Source organism: Mastigoproctus giganteus, chromosome 1 (assembly GCF_048544385.1).
Source record: "Mastigoproctus giganteus isolate SK-2022 chromosome 1, ASM4854438v1, whole genome shotgun sequence".
Lineage (NCBI taxonomy): Eukaryota > Metazoa > Arthropoda > Arachnida > Uropygi > Thelyphonidae > Mastigoproctus > Mastigoproctus giganteus.
Window position 1 is genome coordinate 210,180,329 of NC_143575.1, and position 18,136 is coordinate 210,198,464.

Sequence of the window (18,136 nt, forward strand, 5' to 3'; positions counted from 1 at the left end):
AGTGCAGAGAAGAGCAATCAGATTAGTGAGAAGAGAGTGAAAGAGTGGTTTTACCAGTAAGGCTTCAGTTTTGCAGATTGCAGGGTCTGGAAACTAAGCACCTCTGAGATCTGTTTGAGGTGTTAATGCTTTTAATGGACTGAGTAAGTGCATTGCTTATGGTATCCTCCTCTTATTCAAACTACACACATTATGGAGCATAAATTCAAATTGAGGAAGGATAGTTGTATAATGGATGTGCAGAAATGTGCCTTCAGCTAGTGGGTAGTTGATTGTTGGAACAAACTTCCATCTGGTATTATAGAGATGGGTAGTTTGAATAAATTCAAGGAACAACTAGACAAACTGGTAGGTGAGATGGACAGGTGATATGGAATTATTGAAACTTTTTTTTTTTTTTCCCCTAATGCTGTTATGAGCTTGCTATCTTGTATCATTTGCCACTACTAACCTTACCATGTAAAAGATTCAAATGAGATTTTGAATATTTCATCATGACATGGACAAAATTTTGTTTAAGAACTCACACCTGATTCAAAGCATTCTTAGCATTCTTAATATGCATTTTAAACAGGAGCTCTTCGTTGAAGTAGACACCAAGAACTTTCTTGATAGACTGATTGTATACGGTATAGCTCGTCGTAAAAAAATATGTCTGTATATATACACAAACACACACATATATATATATATATATTTGTGTGTGTGTAGATTTATTCCTTACCAAAGGAATTTAAGTAATACAAGTTTTATTACTTGAACCGGAAATAGCCAGTATCTTCAAATTATTCACATAACCAGTTATTAGAATATTATCCTGAATGGAGGAAGAATTACTGAAAAAGGAAGGGCATATAGGGTTCCTTCTTGGAGAATCCCCATTGAACTCACTGTTTGCCTTATTTGAGGGTCAGAGTATGATTAGATAGTGATTCCTATTTAAAGTATCACCATTAATATTATAACATTTGGACAGCAATTTGATAATACCTGGTCTGACAGAGTCACAGGTGGAAGCTAGATCAAATAATATATTCATTTGAGCATTTAGGTGTATTGCACCAGTAACATGAAATCTCTAGCAGATTTGTAATTGTTGGCTTTTTTTTTCATAGTGAATTGGGAGATATGTGAGGGAAGAATCATTCTAGTTAGCAAAAGTAATCTCTGCAAAAGTTTGAATAGAGAATTATTTCACTTGGTGTGCCCAGTTCATTTCAACTGGGTGTTTATTTTAGGAACAGGAAGAACCCTATGCTGTGATCATGATTTATAAAAATAGAAAATATTTCTCATTTAGACAGCAATCAATAATAGCCATTAACTGGGGGGAATGCCCTTACATTTTTAACCCCTGGCCTTCTGGCTGTGAAGGGCTTATACAACTGTAGTATTTTCTCATTGTGCAATAAAGAATATTTATTTATATACATATGTACATATATATTCTATTATTACAGTAGAGTACTATATAAAATTACATATTAAGTTAACTGGTGTTTTTCATTTAATATTGTTGCTTTTAAAGCATAACATATGAATTGATAAGAAATTAATAGAACATTACATAAATGCATTTTCCTTTTCCTTATGTAATTACATAATTACATAAGGAAAGGAAAAAACTGACTCGAGTAAATAATACCAAGGTCTTTGAGATAACAGAGGAGGATAAAAAGCAATATGTACTGGAACTTAAGAACAAGTTTCAGCTTCTGCAGACTGCTCAGGACCAAGATATCGACGAGGAATATTACAACTTTCTGAAAGTGATAAAGCCCAAGAAACCTATAGGGAAACAGAAATCCAAAGAAGAAAAAATTAGTCAAGAAACACTTGTCATGATGAACCGAAGACAACAAATGAAGAGCAAGAAAAACACTGACAGGGAGAAAATTGAGGATACTGAGTTATGCAAAGCCATTAGAAAGAGACTCAGAGAGGACATAAGAAGATTTAACACAAGAAAAGTAGAACAAGCATTAAGGGAAAACAAAGGATTTAAATCAGCAGCCATGAGCAGTAATACAGAAAGACAAATGATACTGAAACTGAAGAATAGCGATGGTGTACTTATAAACAGCAGAGAAGGCATAATTCAAATAGCAGAAGACTACTATAGAGAATTATACAAGGAACGAGGGAATGATACCAGCAGTGGGGAAGATGGATTGCAAAGTAGCAACACATACGACATACCCGACATTCTTCCTGATGAGGTAGAACATGCATTGAAGAAAATGAAGAATCGGAAAGCCCCGGGGGAAGATGAAGTTACTGTAGAGTTGTTAAAATTGGGAGGAAGAGACATAACACAAAAACTCGCAAGGCTCTTCACAAAGTGCATTAGAAAAGGTGTGACGCCTAAGCAGTGGAATAATGCAATCATAGTTTTGCTGCATAAGAAAGGAGATAAATCAGAAATTGGAAATTATAGACCAATTAGCTTGTTATCCCACATCTACAAGTTGTTCACAAGGGTCATTACTAACAGATTAGAAAGAATACTTGATGAGAATCAACCGAAAGAGCAAGCTGGCTTTAGGACAGGATTCTCAACTATGGATCACCTTCATGTAATATCACAGTTAATGGAGAAAGCAAATGAATATAAAACACCATTATACCTGGCATTTGTGGATTATGAAAAGGCATTTGACTCCATACAGCATAAGGCAATGTTTCGGGCACTGGAAAGACAAGGCATAGATACCCCATATATTATGATTTTGAAGAAAATATATGAGAGTGCTACCTCCTTTATTAGACTAGACAAAGACAGTAGCAAATTTAAAATCGAGAAAGGCGTTCGACAAGGAGACACAATATCTCCGAAGCTGTTTACTGCTGCCCTTGAGGAAGCTTTCAGAAGATTAGACTGGTTGCAGAAAGGAGTCAATGTGAACGGAGAGTACCTAAACCATTTACGATTTGCAGATGACATTGTGGTCATAAGCCACGATCCCAAAGAATTAGAGGAAAATCTTAATCAGTTATGCACAGTTAGTAAGGATTTTGGACTAAAGATGAATATGGCTAAAACAAAAGTAATGATGAACAAGTATGCCACGGAAAGGGAAATAATGATTGAAGGAGCAGTAATTGAAAAGGTGGAGTCATATACTTATCTGGGACAAGTTATTAGCTGTAATAATGATAAATGGCTGGAAGTCAAGAGAAGAATAAATTTTGGATGGATAGCATTCAGGAAATATAGTCACATACTGAAGAGCAATATCCCAGTTTGTCTGAAACGTAAAATAATGAATCAATGTATACTTCCCACCATGACTTATGGAAGTGAAACTTGGGCACTCACCAAAAGAATGGAAGAGAAGCTGAGAACTACACAGCGAAGAATGGAACGAATTATATTGGGAATCAGATTGTTAGATAAGAAGAGAAACACATGGATTAGGCAGCAAACTCAAGTAAAGGACATTCTTATCAAAACTAAAGAACTAAAATGGTCTTGGGCAGGACACATAGCTCGAAGACATGATGACAGATGGACTAAGAAAATAACAGAATGGTATCCAAGAGGAGCTAGAAGAAAACCTGGAAGACAAAGTCGGAGATGGATAGATGAAATTCATGAGTTTTTGGGTAGTAAATGGATGGCCAGTGCTCAAAACAGAAGGAACTGGAAAGTTGCTGGAGAGGCCTTCATCCTGCAGTGGATTGAAAATGGCTGCTGATGATGATACATAAATGCAAATATTTACATCAAAATAGTACAAAACAATAAAACATAGAACAGTGTAACTGTGAGTATGACAATAATTACAACATAATACAAAATGAGGACTTCACCAGTTTGTTTTTAATTCTTTACATAGTCAGTTTGCTTTTTTACTTTCAGTTGATTTTTACTGATTGTTTTTAGCATTCAAATTTCTTCTGTGTGCTACATTTAAAGGTGGATTTGAAGATATGCATTTTGAAAAACTTCCATGTGGTAGGTTTTTCTGTGCATAATCTTTCTGGATCTCCTCTTGGAGATTGTTATAAATACTGAGAGTATTGGACAGAAAATTGTTGTAAACTTTCCAGCTGAGTGGTGGCTCTTTATTCATCATGCTTTGCATCACGCAGGGCCTAGTCAGCAAGTCCTTGGTCTTAGGCAAGTTAAGTTTCCCAGTTAATAGTTTTATGAGTATTAAGGTGTTTTTTTGTAAAACTTGTTTCCATGGTATGACATCCAAATTGGTGTATAAAATAGTCCTTGATTACCAATGGCTTTGTGGTGATTCTGTTTAACCACATCAGGAGCCAGTACTCCAATTTTAGGGAAGTTTTGATAGTAATTTCTTGGCCTGAAGGCACCAAATCTAAGGTGCATAGAGTGGGATCTGTATGACACATCTTAAAATATACTTCTTAATAAGGTTAGATTTCATGATGTCTACCAGCTCCTGTCTGGAGTGCTATATAAGTTTTCTTCTTTACATGTTCAAAGTGTGATACAAAGTTCAGGCTTTTGTCCCATTGTAGCCCCAGGTTCACATGTATCTGAACTTTGTTGATCTCTCTCTTCCATTTGTTGGAACTGATGTGTGTTCTTAATTCTCTTGTTTGTGGAAACCATTTGTGCAGTCTGGTGTTCATTAAATCGGAGCCCAGTTTTAAGTACTTTTCTAGTTTGACAATTGTGGCATTTGCTTCATTGCATGACTGTTTTCTGATCAAGGTGGCAAAAAATTTCAAGTCATCTGAAAAATGAATTTGATTCTGAGCTAGGAAAGGGTGTAGTGCTGTTGCAGAGTGTGGAAAAGGCAGATGTCACTTTGTAGGACTCCCTTGTAAAACGTGTTTGACCGTATGGGTTGCTTTGAAATTTTCTTTAAAGGCAGTGATTTGTCTCTCCTTCAGTGTGTTCATTATTATTGCCAAGATGTGTTCAGTTATATGAAAGTATTCCTTTTTAGATGTTATTAATGGTAGGGATGGAAATATTGGGAAAAGCAGCTGCAATGGTTAGGAAGATATCTAATTGCTGTCCATTGTTAAGGGCATATTGAATTTGAAGTAGAAGTATAGTTTCCATAAGATTTCTGGTAGTCTATCTTTGGATAATGAAATGAATGCAGATACTCAAGTTCTTGTCCAAAGCAGTATGTACTGATTATTAAGATTGATTTCTTGAATATTTTTTGAAAGGAACGTCCAATAGTTATAGGCCTGTAATCTTTGTCATATTGGGGATTGTTACTTTTGGGAATTTTTTTGATGTAACATGTTTTCCAAAGCTGTAAGTTGTTTTTCTCTTAAGAGTTTGTGAAAAATGTGAATAAGTAGGTCAATGATATATATACAACTAATCTTAATCATAAAGAGGAAATTTATCAGATGCACTTGTCTTTATACTGGAGGCTATTCATTGTAGCTTTGATGTCATCTCTAGATGATATTGATCTCAGTTAATTCCACAATTATCTCTGTTGTAAGATTGCATTTTTTAGTTTCACAATCGCTTTTCATATTTTCTTTGGTCTTCTTATCAACTTGATTTTTTGTCAGGGGACTTCCAAAGGTGGGTTGGGTCCATTCTGAGAAGATATGCTCAATCATTGCTTTTATATGGCATTTCTTATTTGATATTCTTCCTTTTCTTAAATACAATCTTACCATTTCATAAGGGCTTATTGCATCACTCAGGTGAACTGTGCTCTAGCTTGTTTTTAGCAAGCATGGTCAGCTGGATGTTTAGGTTTATTCTGTTTTCTGAAGAGGATTTTCTTGTTCTTGAAAGATTTTAGTTATGGATTAAACCAGGAATTTGTGAATTTGAGATTCTTATGAGTTTTGATGCTCTTTCATAAGTAACGTGCAGAAAAAAAATGTTTGAGAGGGCATCTATGGGCAATAGAGATTTTGCCAGTTGAAATCTGTGATGAGTTTTGAAATTACATCCGCTTTTTATGTACACTTAGTGGAGAAGATAACATTAATATTATTTTCCCACCTCAGTTATCTTGTTCGTTTACGTGTTTTTTTTTTTCTTAGGTTGGTTTGCATTGAGAGCGGGAGGTGATTTTAACTGAAGTGAGTAATACTGACAGTTAGTGATATGTCCAAAGTATTATAATATACTACGTCAAGGAACTGTGTGCCTCTCATGATAGGCATTTCAGCCAGAGTTTTTCCATAGTATTATCCAGTTCATTCTTTGTAAGAGGCATATTCATATCTCCCATAATAATGTAGTCTACATTTGTGTTTAATTTCAAGATGCACCATGTTATGAGTTTGCTGTCATAAATTTATAAATTAAAAAATATGTATATTTATAAGATTCACTTCCATTTTCAAATTTTTTCAAAATTTATTTCAAATTTTGCATGTTTTACATCAAACAAAATTTTAAATTACATATGCTGCTTCCCACAGAGTACAGCCATTTTGAGATATCTGGTTTTGTGTTCTCGTCTTTACTATGTGAAAATAATAATAAATCTTTAAAAAAACAATAAGGTAAGACTAGATGATTATTGACTTTATTGAACTAGTGGGAGAATAAAAACAAGTAACCTGAACCTATAAACATATGCATAATTCAAAATTTGTGGTGTGCCAATCTGAGAGGTGATCAGCATTAATACAGTGGTGTCTGATATAATTAGGAAATGTTACACTGTGATTTTCCATGAAATTTTTTTTTTTTTTGAAAATTTAGAGAAAATTTTTTTAGTAGAATCTTGTTAATACAAACTCAATTTATACAACAATTTTTGTATGTACGAAGTACGTATTGTCCCTCTGTAAAACAGTGACAATACAATTTTCTGTGTAAATATTCATTTATTACGGTGTTTTTTATTTTGTTCATACAAAATGACATTTTGTATGAACAAAATGTCATACAAACCTTGGCATGATTGTTCTATTATTGCCCCACAACCAGCATTCATTTGATTACACAGTTTTGCATTTCTGAAATGACAGCACTGACTTGTTAATTTATCTTTATGAAAACAAAGCCAGTTTATGACAGCTACAACATAGCATCTGTTTAGGCAGTTGCAGTTGTGCTGTGTTCAAAGTTTTTTTTTGTCATAATCTATTTTTTGTGGCATATTTAAAAGGATCTGAACTGATATCTTTTTTGGAGTTTGTGTTAAATTAATTCAAAGTCTGTTTATATTAAACCTCATCTAGCAGTTATGGTAACAAAACATAGATGGAAAGATTAAGCCTGGATATTAAACTGAAAATTATACAAGTGGTTGATAGGATGGAATGTAGTAAAACGGACATTGCAAAGTTTACATCTCTTTAAAAAAAAAAAAAAAACTTGAACTGCATGACTCTGGAGCAGTGATTAAAAGAAAACATTTGTGGTGCAAAACACGAGGATCTTGAAATAAAACTTTTTAAGTGGTGTCCAGCTAATTTGCCAGTATCGGGTCCAATTTTGCAAGAAAAAGCTGATTATTTAACTCAGCAACATGGAATTAGCAACTTCAAATGCAATGGTGGCTGGCTCCAAAGATTTAAGGACAGAAATAACTCAGTTTCATGAAATGTTTGCAGCAACTCTGGATCAGTTGAGAAAGAAAAGCCAACAGGCTTATGTTCTGTATAGTCCACTCTTGAAAAATATGTGGCAAAGGATATTTTTAATCTTGATGAGAAGGGTATATTTTATAATTTGCTGCCAAACTTGTGGTTGGTAAATTTTCCAAGCCAAGATGTTTTAAAGGAGTTAATCACATGATTGAGGCTTATGATCAAATTTTTTAGTCTTGGATATTGAGTGCAGTGGACAGAAAAAGGAACATTTTGACAGTTCTAGACATATTCTGATGCATTTTGATTAGACATATTTTGTCGATTCTAGACACATTCTGCTGAGACAATTAGATTTATCAATATGTGACTGTTTTTACCCCTAATACTACCAGTATTTATGCAGTCACTGGATCAAGGTATTATTTATAACCTCAAGAGAGCATATAGAGCCTGCCTGATAAGGTACTTGAACTGCAATATAGAAGGGGAGAATAATTTGCAGCCAAAGTGGAATGTCTTGGATGTTAACCAAGATATTTTTATTGCCAGGAACAGTATTGCATCAAATGTAATAATCACCTGTTTCAGAAAAAGTGGCTTTGGAGAGAATATCGGCTAAAAATATGGTACAGAAAATGAATGTGATAGCAATATTGAGGAATGGGGGACTTTGAAGGAGCATAATGGATTTTTGTTGGTGAATTTGAGGAGTTTGTTAGGGTGGATGATGAAAGTACTACAGTAGTGCCAACACCAGAAGAGCTGCTGAGTACCAAGAAAAACGATGAAGTTTTTGTTACCAGTGATGAAAGTGAAACAGCACACGCTCAGCCTTCTAAAAACATGTCCAAAATGTATTGAACACAATAGAGAAAGTGTTGGCAAACAGTAACATTGATAAAGAAAGAACTGTCACATTTGATAATGTCAGTGCTAATGTATGTGTCAAGAAAGCACATGAGACAAAAGCTCTGCAAATGAAATTAAATTCTTTCTTTAAATTAGATTAATTATTCTATATATACTCTTCTTTAATTCTTTATTAGTTAGTAATACCAATTACATATGTACTATATTTAAATTGTTTCTTTTTTATTAGTTTATCTTATAAATACAAGAAAAATCCACACAAAATTATTATTGTTATACAAGGCTTTTGTTATTGTTTTTTTTTACCATTTTATTTACTTTTATTATTATTATTGTTAGATATATGTACAAAAAATGCTATAGTTTTTATACTTTTGGTGGACCTTGTTACTGCAAACCTCATTATATGTGAAAATTTAGGTCCCTTGAATTTTGTATTATTGAGATTATATTGTAGTTGCAAAAGTGGTTGGTTGCCTGACAGGTTCTTGTACTAATTTACTCTGCAAAGACCATAAAAAAATTATTTCAGAGATGATTAAAGTAAAAGTTTGTATTTAGGAAAGGTAGAAAAAAAACTTTGATTTTTGATCACCATTTAACAGTTAATGTGATCCATTTTGAGGGTCGCTGGTCACGCAACCCTCAAAATAATCGCTGCTTGAGCTTAAAATCATCGAATAGCTTATTGTCCCACCATAGCATTTAGTGTTATAACATATATTGTCAAAAATAGTTAGTCAGGTAGTAAGGAGATTAATAGTTATATCAACTGGGGAATTTTTAAGCATATCCCAATGAAAGAGACTAATCAATTACATTGCAACATTTATATTTAAAAATTTAGGAGAGAACAGGTTGGATATACTTTTATGATTTTGAGGGTTGCCTTCTCTATATGAGGATTAAATTTTATTACTGTCAAAGGACTATGCAAGAAGCCACCATTCCATAGAAATACATTGATGATGATGATTAGTAAATATTTGGAAATATTTGTTGATTGCATGGAAGATTACAAAAGTTTTAACAATTTGGTGCTAATGTATGATTTTCAACATTTGATTTAACAGTTTTGCATACGGCATAGGAAGGTTAAAATCACCATACAGTGTGGTGGATAGTTTAAAATTTGCCTCTGAAATAATCCACATGGCAAACTTATTAAGTATCTCTTCATCAACTATGGCAGGAAATAATGATAATAAGGTTACTATAACTATAATAATTTTACTATAACTTTCAGTGGCAGTAGCTTCATATAAACTTTAGATTTGGAAAGAACAGATATAACAGTTTTAAAAGACTTAATGAGGGAAAGAATGCTGCCACCCTTTTTGCCTTTCTTTTTTATTTAGAATTGTATAACCTGTAACAGCAAGGAAAAAAGAAAATTAGCTGAATTTACAGATTTCTAAATTTTATTAAGATATATAATCAAAAATGAAATAAAAACTTCTATACAAAGATAACTTGCCTCTTGATACTGCTTATTTTTAAAATTCCATGTGGGGTGGTAATTAATTTTCCTCATCTCCTTCCCCCATGGTGATAGGTAAGTGCTCCATTGAGGTGCACTTCATGAACATTTTCCATTCCTCAGTTTCCTCTTGCTTTCTTTTATTTTTCTTGGTTTCCCTTCTTACATGGAATTTTAAATGAGCAGTATCAAGAGGTGAGTTATCTTTGTACAGAAGTTTTTATTTCATTTATGATTGTTGTTTGGATTACTAGAAGACTATAGGCTTTAACTTGCTAATTGTCAAGGAAATATCAGAAGCTTGAGACAGAATAAGAACTAATTCAAGTGATTTATTATTTCAGATACTGTACATATATTTTTTACATAAGTTAACCCTAAGAAAATTATTACAAGGCATATTCACAACAGTCGGAGAGTTCTCAACAATTGATCTAATGGGAGGTGAGTGAGCTGACCACTTTATGTAGCCATATACCTTCTGTTTTCAGGGAAGAAAGGAATATCAAAAGAGTTAACAAACAGCATTTACTAAACTTTGAACAGAATCCATGTTGGATATCTATTTGAAGCATTTGCTTTTAACTTGTTGAGCATATTATAGCACTGTTTTAACAATTATATGGACCATGAAAGTATTACTGTCATATTGACTTGTTTGAAAGATCAGTCTCTAATCTGAAATGTTATTGTCTTTCATTTAGTGGCTGCATTTCTGGCAAGTACTTCATTATGATCATTGATTGTGTTTACCCTTTGTTGGTTTTTTGCCACTAGCTGCTACATTGATCTTCATTTTTATTATTAATTTTTCAGTTGTCATGATCTCTGTTGGAAATCAGAGCTGAAAATGTAAGTGACCACTAGGGCTTGCAAACTAGTTTTATAAAATCGGTTTTCATATTGAGTTGTTAAAACCAAAACCGAGCTTCTAAAACCGGATTCGAATATTTTCTTAGTTAGCCCTCGAATATAGTTTTTTGTTATGCACATTTTCTTTTGTTTGTTTGTTTGTTTGTTTGTCTGGATCGTTCAACTGGTTTATGTTTTAAACATGTTTTTTATTTTATTTTATTTTATGTTTAGGTACGAATCTCATGGGCAAGTGGCCCAAATCTAGGAGGGTTACCTTTTATCTTCCCACCTGTATCATGGCACGATGCAGGTGTACTCATTTACAACTGAGTGAGTCGGAGCGATAGCATAAAAGAAAATGCTCAACATTTCTCTGTTCCATCTATCTTGTTCGCCAGGCAAGTTATGGAATGCGCCTTATTGATGGTTACCCACTAGAAACAGATTCGCTGAATATTGCATCAAATTTCAATCGTAGAAAGTTTTTTTTTGCTTCTTTATTCCTATTAAATTTGCGATCAAATGTTCTCCAAAAAGCAGCGTCACCAAATTTAGCTTTTATGTAATTTTGAAAATACAATAGATTTAATTGGGGGAAAAAAAATTGCAAGTAAATAAATAAATTTCTTTCATGAAAATTTTGAAACTTGCCTCGTTTAGACTCTTCATTCAGTGCTTGCGGGAGTGACGCATAGTATTGTGCCTTTTATCTTCAATATTTTTATTTAAAATTATCGGTGATATAAATTCCTACTAATTAATATTTATTACTCTTAATATATCTAAGATGAAATCAAATGTATGGAATTATTTTGCTCGAAAAAACAGATGAAGCACAATGTTCGAAATGTCAGAAGATAATGAAGTCGTCTGGAGGATCTACATCATCTTTGATGTTGCATTTAAAGAAAATGCATCAGATTGACATTAAACAAGATAACAGTGAACCTCCCATAAAAATGGTAAGAACATTAGAAAACTTTATTGTTAAAAAAATCTATGGAAGAAGAGATTTCAAAATTAGCTGCTTTAGATGGATTTTCTTTTAATTCAATTGCCAAGAGTGAGTTTATACAATCAAGCCTTCACCTTCAGAGAAATAAATACGATAAATTACTACCAGCCTCAGTGAATGGAATTAAAAATATGGTTCTGAATTATTATAAAACTAAGAAAGAACTCATTCAGCATTTCAAAAATTCATTGACTCTAGACGAATATACGTCTATACAAAATAAAAGGTATATGAATATAAATGTGCATTCAAAAGACAATCATTGGTCGTTAGGTCTTATTGAGATTAATGGTTCACTTGATAGCAGAAGAACTGAGCAAATTGTGAATGGACACTTGAGGGAATCTGGTTTGAACTTGGATGAGGATATTGTTGCCTGCACCACTGATGGAGCAGCAATGATGATTAAGTTTGGCAAGCAAATTATGCCTAATCATCAACATTGTATAGCCCATTGTATACATCTGTCAGTTATAGATGTACTTTATGAAAAAGCAATCAATTATGGTGCCACAGTCTGAGTATCCCAAAGACAATTAAGAAAATGAAAATAATGAAGAAAGTAGTGATGATGAAGAAGTTGAAGAAAGACAGCAAGGCATGCTTTATCAAACTGACTTTACTGATGAGCTCATTTATTTCTTCAATCCAATGGGCAATATTGCACAAACTATTAACAAAGTCAGAAAAATTTGCAAGCTTTTTCAAAAATCACCTACCAAAAATGACATATTACAAAATTTTGTTAAAGCAAAATTTAATGGGAAAGAATATAAACTTATATTAGATTGCAAGACTAGATGGGATAGCACATTCTATATGATTGAGAGAGTTTTGAAATTGAAAAATTTCATTCCAAATGCTCTATGTGCAGTACTGTCAACTGAAGCTATGTCTGATGATGACTGGAAAACACTTGAATTGCTATGTGAAACTTTGCGACCAGTTGAAATTATTCTGAAGGCTATAACCTCAGAAGATACAGACTTACTTAAAGCAGAGTCTTCAATAGAATTTCTGCTTGCTAAGCTTGATACAGCAGAAAACCCATTTGCTTTAAAGTTTCACCAAAGCCTTTTGCAGCGTTACAATGCTAGACGAAATTGCCAAACTGTGGCTTTGCTGAGCTATCTACACAATCCCAAAAAGTTTAGGAAAGAAGATTCAGGTTCAAGAACTTTTGATTTTCCAAGTAAGCAAGTTTTGAAAAAGCATGTTGAAGAGATTTATCAGAGATTATTTGCAAAACATTCCAAAGGAGTCTTAGCATTGAATGAAGAAACTGAAAATAAACAAACTGTTCTTTTAGAAGAAAACAAAGACTCGTCTAGTTCCAATGTTGGAGATACACTCATGCAAGAGTATGATAGTGTAATAAAGAGATTAACTGAAGAGCCTTCAAAATATCCAAGTGAATTGGAAATCAGCAAAGAATTTAAAATTTTGGAGGCAACTAGCAGTAGAAGTGAAAAGCTAGAGAAAGTTTATAGAGCACTGCTGAACCAACAAGTGTCCAATCTGGGAGAGTGTTTTCAATCACTGATCTCTTTAACACCAAAATAACGTCAAGTGTATCAGGAAAAATGCTTAATATACTATGTTTTTTAAAGGATTATATCATTTTCAGAAAGAAGCTGAGCAATAAATAGTAAAGTAATTTCCCCAAGCTGTTTTTTTTTTTCACATTATTTTTATTTATTTATTATTATTATTATAGGGCTTATTATTTTTTGTTTACTATACGAGAAGATAGTTTTTATTCAAAGGATTTGAATACAATTTGTAATTTTGTATAATCTCAAGCTGGTTACTTTTTTTGGAGCATTTTAATTTTTTTTACTATAAGAGGTGATAGATTTTGTTTAAAAGATTTGGTTACAATTTGTACAATCTACCCAAGATAAAATAAATACCTGTGTTATAAGCTTTTAATTATTTTCCCTAAGTCTGAGAAAATCAGTTTTAAAACTGGCTTTAAGAGTAAACTTCGGTTAAACTCTGTTTTGAAATTTCTCGGTTTTGTGCAAGCCCTAGTGACCACCATCCCCTTTCTTCCAGAGCTATTATGATTGCTTATGATGTTACTGGGGTTTTACAAATAAGGCCTTGAGTATCAGGAAACATGGTGTTGAATATTTCTTGTGACAATGAACAAACACAAATTAAAATCAAAATTTTAATAAAATACAGTACTTATAAGAATAAAAGTAAATAAAATAAAGTAAGAATAAAACTGATAAGATTGACGAGTAAAAGCACTGAAATAAAATAACGAGTAGCTTTTGAGGTGGAGTGCCCCTTTATCAACTTAAAGGAATGTTTGGTGTACAGTAGTATAAATAGCAGAGTTCATGTGATGTTCACAGTCCAGGAATGACTGGGCACAATGTTGTTTAACAAAAAAAAAAAAAAAAAAGAAAAGGGAAGAAATGGGATGTTATTGGGAATTTTGTTTATCATCCTAGAACTATGTAAATAAAGCCTCCACATTCTCTATATGGCTAATAGGTAGCTGAATGCATATTAAAGATAAAAGCAATCCTGTGTAATATGACTGTGGAGTTCATAGATTGCATTTAATAGTATGAATTTATTAAAATTCAGGAAAATGTCTTGCAAATTGCCACAATATCAACAAAACAGGTTGATTTAACACTTTGATTTTGCATAAATTCTGTTATCTCTCTCTTGTAATTGTGTATTAATAAAAGTGACTTTTGTGTGATTGTAGGGCGACAGGTTTTGTGGTCATCATGTAGTCACCATATTATTTGGGAACTACTTAGTGTGTTTGTGGTATTTCTCTAATTATATATCTAATCTTTTGATTTTAATCATACAAACAGGGTAAGAATGTGGCTGACTCGTGCTTTCTTCTCACCAATCAAAGTTTCTCAGGTATGTAGTACTGTTTATTAAAAAAAATTCATATACTTAAGATTAGTAGCAGTGTAAATGTAGATTGTGATTCAAGATATCAACCTTGAAGTGGTCAAATAAGACTCAAAATTGAGAAAATATTTTCTATTAATTTTAATAATGCACAATAAACTCCCCCTTTAACACTCCTGTTTATAGCACTATCCATTTTTAACTCTTTTCTTCGGCTCTTATGGTCAATCTTGTGAAGTGCCATGTATTTTTTTAGCATTAGCATTAGTAGAGGCATATGATGCAAGAAAGCAAGCTTATTCAGCATCAACCAAAAAAAAAAAAAAAAAAAAAAAAACCCTTTCCCATTTCACCCCTCCGTTCGTTCGAAATACCTGTCCAGTTGAGCTTTAAATTTGTTTAGGCTATCAACTTCAACAACAAGTGATGGAAGTCGGTTCCACCAACCAACCACCCGCTGGCCAAAGGCAAATTTCCGCACATCTATCCGACATCCGTCCTTCCTCAATTTGAATTTATGCCCTCTGAGGTGATTATTCTGAGAAAGATGAAGAATCCCATTGGCATTGAGCATGCTCAAACCATTCAAAGCCTTATACACCTCTATCAGATCACCTCGCCGGTGCCTAGTCTCCAGACTCTGTAATTTGCAAAACTTAAGCCTTTCTTCGTAAGAGCAACCCTTTGTTCCATTTACTAATCTTGTTGCCCTTCTCTGTACCCGTTCCAGCAGCTCTACATCCTTCTTGAAATGAGGCCTCCAGACCTGTATACAGTACTCAAGATGTGGCCTAACCATTGCCTTATACAAGGGAATAATCACCTCCTTATCCCTGCTAGAAAAATTCCTGTATATCATTGACAAGACACCATGAGCTACTCTTGCAGCTCGTCTGCACTGCTCAGAGAACTTCATATCTGCCTGCACAATTACCCCCAGGTCCTTTTCATTCTCCACCACTGTCAGTGTAGTACCGCAGAGTTGATACATTGCTCTGGGGTTACTGTTACCCATATGTAGTACTTTACATTTGTCAATGTTAAACTTCATTTGCCACCTCTCAGCCCATCTGTTCAACCTTTCCAGATCCTGTTGCAGCAGCATAGCGTCAGTAGTGTCCTGAACGACCCTGCCAACCTTTGAATCATCTGCAAACTTAGACATTAAACTTGATATCCCATCATCAATATCATTCATAAACACCGAAAACAACAATGGACCCAACACTGAACCTTGAGGAACTCCACTAATAACATTAGTCCACGTTGAGCAGTGTCCATTGATTACCACTCTCTGTCTTCTGCCACTCAACCATCCCCTTATCCATAGCAGCAATTTGCCTCCAATGCCACACTGCTCCAATTTGTTCAGCAGTCTACCATGTGCAACAGTATCAAAAGCCTTTCTAAGATCCAAATATATAATATCAAAGTTATTCCCTGCATCCAGTTCTTTTGTGACTACATCATAGTATCCAATCAAATTGGTCAGGCAAGACCTGCCCTTAACAAAACCATGCTGCGTCTGAGCTATAATTGAATTCTTGTCTAGATGATCCTGCAGTGCTTCTTTAACCAGTGCCTCCATTAATTTACCTGGAACAGAAGTTAAACTAACAGGTCTATAATTACTTGTGTCAGCCTTTGATCCTCCTTTGTGAATTGGGGTTACATTTGCACATCTCCAGTCTATGGGTACCTCCCCTGAGTCCAAAGAAGCTCTCATAATTATGGCTAGGGGTTTGCATACTTCCTTTGCTGCCTCCTTTAATATAACTGGATAGATCCCATCCACCCCAGGTGCCTTTTTTATGTTTATCCTCAACAATCTCTCCTCCACTTTCCTCTCAGTTATTACAAAATCATCCAGCTCACTGCCAATGTTTACTTTACCTACATCATTCTCCTTCCTGAATAACTCCTCATGCGTGAATGTAGATGCAAAATACTCGTTTAGATTGTTAGCCACCTGAGCAGGATCCTCAACTGTTGAACCATCAATATCCAGTGGACCAATCTGATTCATCCCTTTCCTTCTCGAGTTCAAGTATGTAAAGAACTCCTTTCTGTTTTTCTTTGCATCCTTTGCCAAGGATTTTTCGTAGTCTGCCTTTGCCTGCCTTTTAATGGCTATAGAGCTCCCATTTAAATGCTTTCTTGCTTATATTGTTTTAGGACACTTTCTGCAATTCAGTGCTATTTATTCACTTTCTTCTTGCCAATACAGTAATCTGGTATAGTAATTAGTGTCTTTTGTGTGTGCATTTGTTCAACATGGTATCAATAAATTTCATGATGTGAAATCATTATTGCACTAATACTAATATTTCTTTTACATGATACAATCATCATAATGATTATATAATCATTATAATGATTGTGTCATGTTTATATAATAATACTCAAGATATGTTTAGTTTAATTTAGTAAAATCTTTTTAAAAATTTTCATTCATTTTTAAGCAAATAATGATTGAAGCTGTGCCAAAAAGAAAAAAAAAAAGAAAAGCTTTTCAAGTTACATACAGTATAATTTTATTAATACAAAACTGATTTATGCAACATTCTCATTTATAAAACAGCACATATTCCATTGCTAAAGAATAGACTTTTTTTATATAACATTTGTTTATTACAAAATTTGGGTAATATATACTACATGGTCTGTTTTTTGTTCTGTGAGAAATAAATTATTTTGTATGGTTAATATAAATCTTGGCACAGTCCAATTAATTAGGATTGTACCATTTCATTTATTCCAAAAAAAAAAACAACTTGCTGTTCAAAGTTTTGCTATGGTGGAAAATTAATTGGAGAAAGCATTGAAAAAAATGGTCTAGAAAATGAATGTGACAGGATGGGATGTGGAATGAAACTTGAAAGAAATATTTTGGATTTTGTTGGAGAATTGGGGAGTTTAAGGTTTATGATAATGTTGCTACAAAAAGCAATGCTAACATTAGATAGATAAGCTACTGACCCACCAAGCAGAATGAAGTTTCTATTAACAGTGATCAAAGTTAAAATGTTGTGTAGTGCTTAAGAATGCATGTAAGACAAACTGAAAAATAAGATTTGATTCTTTCTTTGAATTAATTAATTTAAAGAGTGATGATATATTAAGGATTCCTTATGTGCTGTGAGGTAACAACTAGATCATAAGTATAGCATAGCTTAATTTTCAGCACTCACCTCATAGTAATCCACTTGGTTTGATGAAACTTATAACAGGTACATAGTAGTTATAAAAACTTTTAAATTCCGATTAGTAGCTATTCGTAACTTATTGTAATTATGAATTTTAAAAAATTTAAAAATTATGAGCTTTAAAATGTGTTAAAATTTGCCTAAGGAAAGTGCACATTCCATTCTATAGTTGTCTTATTAAATTCATATATTAAAAATTAAAACGAGATAAAAGCTAATAGCCATGCATGAATGACTTTCGAAACCGTCCTCAGTTAGCTTTAGTGGAAAGAGAAGAACATGCGAAGTATGTTATATACTTTGGTT

General features: G+C 33.4%; 1 long non-coding RNA gene across 1 annotated transcript in view; it reads left to right on the forward strand.

The window, feature by feature from the left end:
• Positions 1 to 18,136, forward strand: part of LOC150091491 (uncharacterized) — a 45,736-nt gene that overhangs the window by 23,099 nt on the left and 4,501 nt on the right. Inside the window, exon 2 of the long non-coding RNA XR_016547603.1 lies at positions 14,579 to 14,630. This is a non-coding gene — a long non-coding RNA (uncharacterized LOC150091491). The remainder of the gene's footprint in view (positions 1 to 14,578; positions 14,631 to 18,136) is intronic.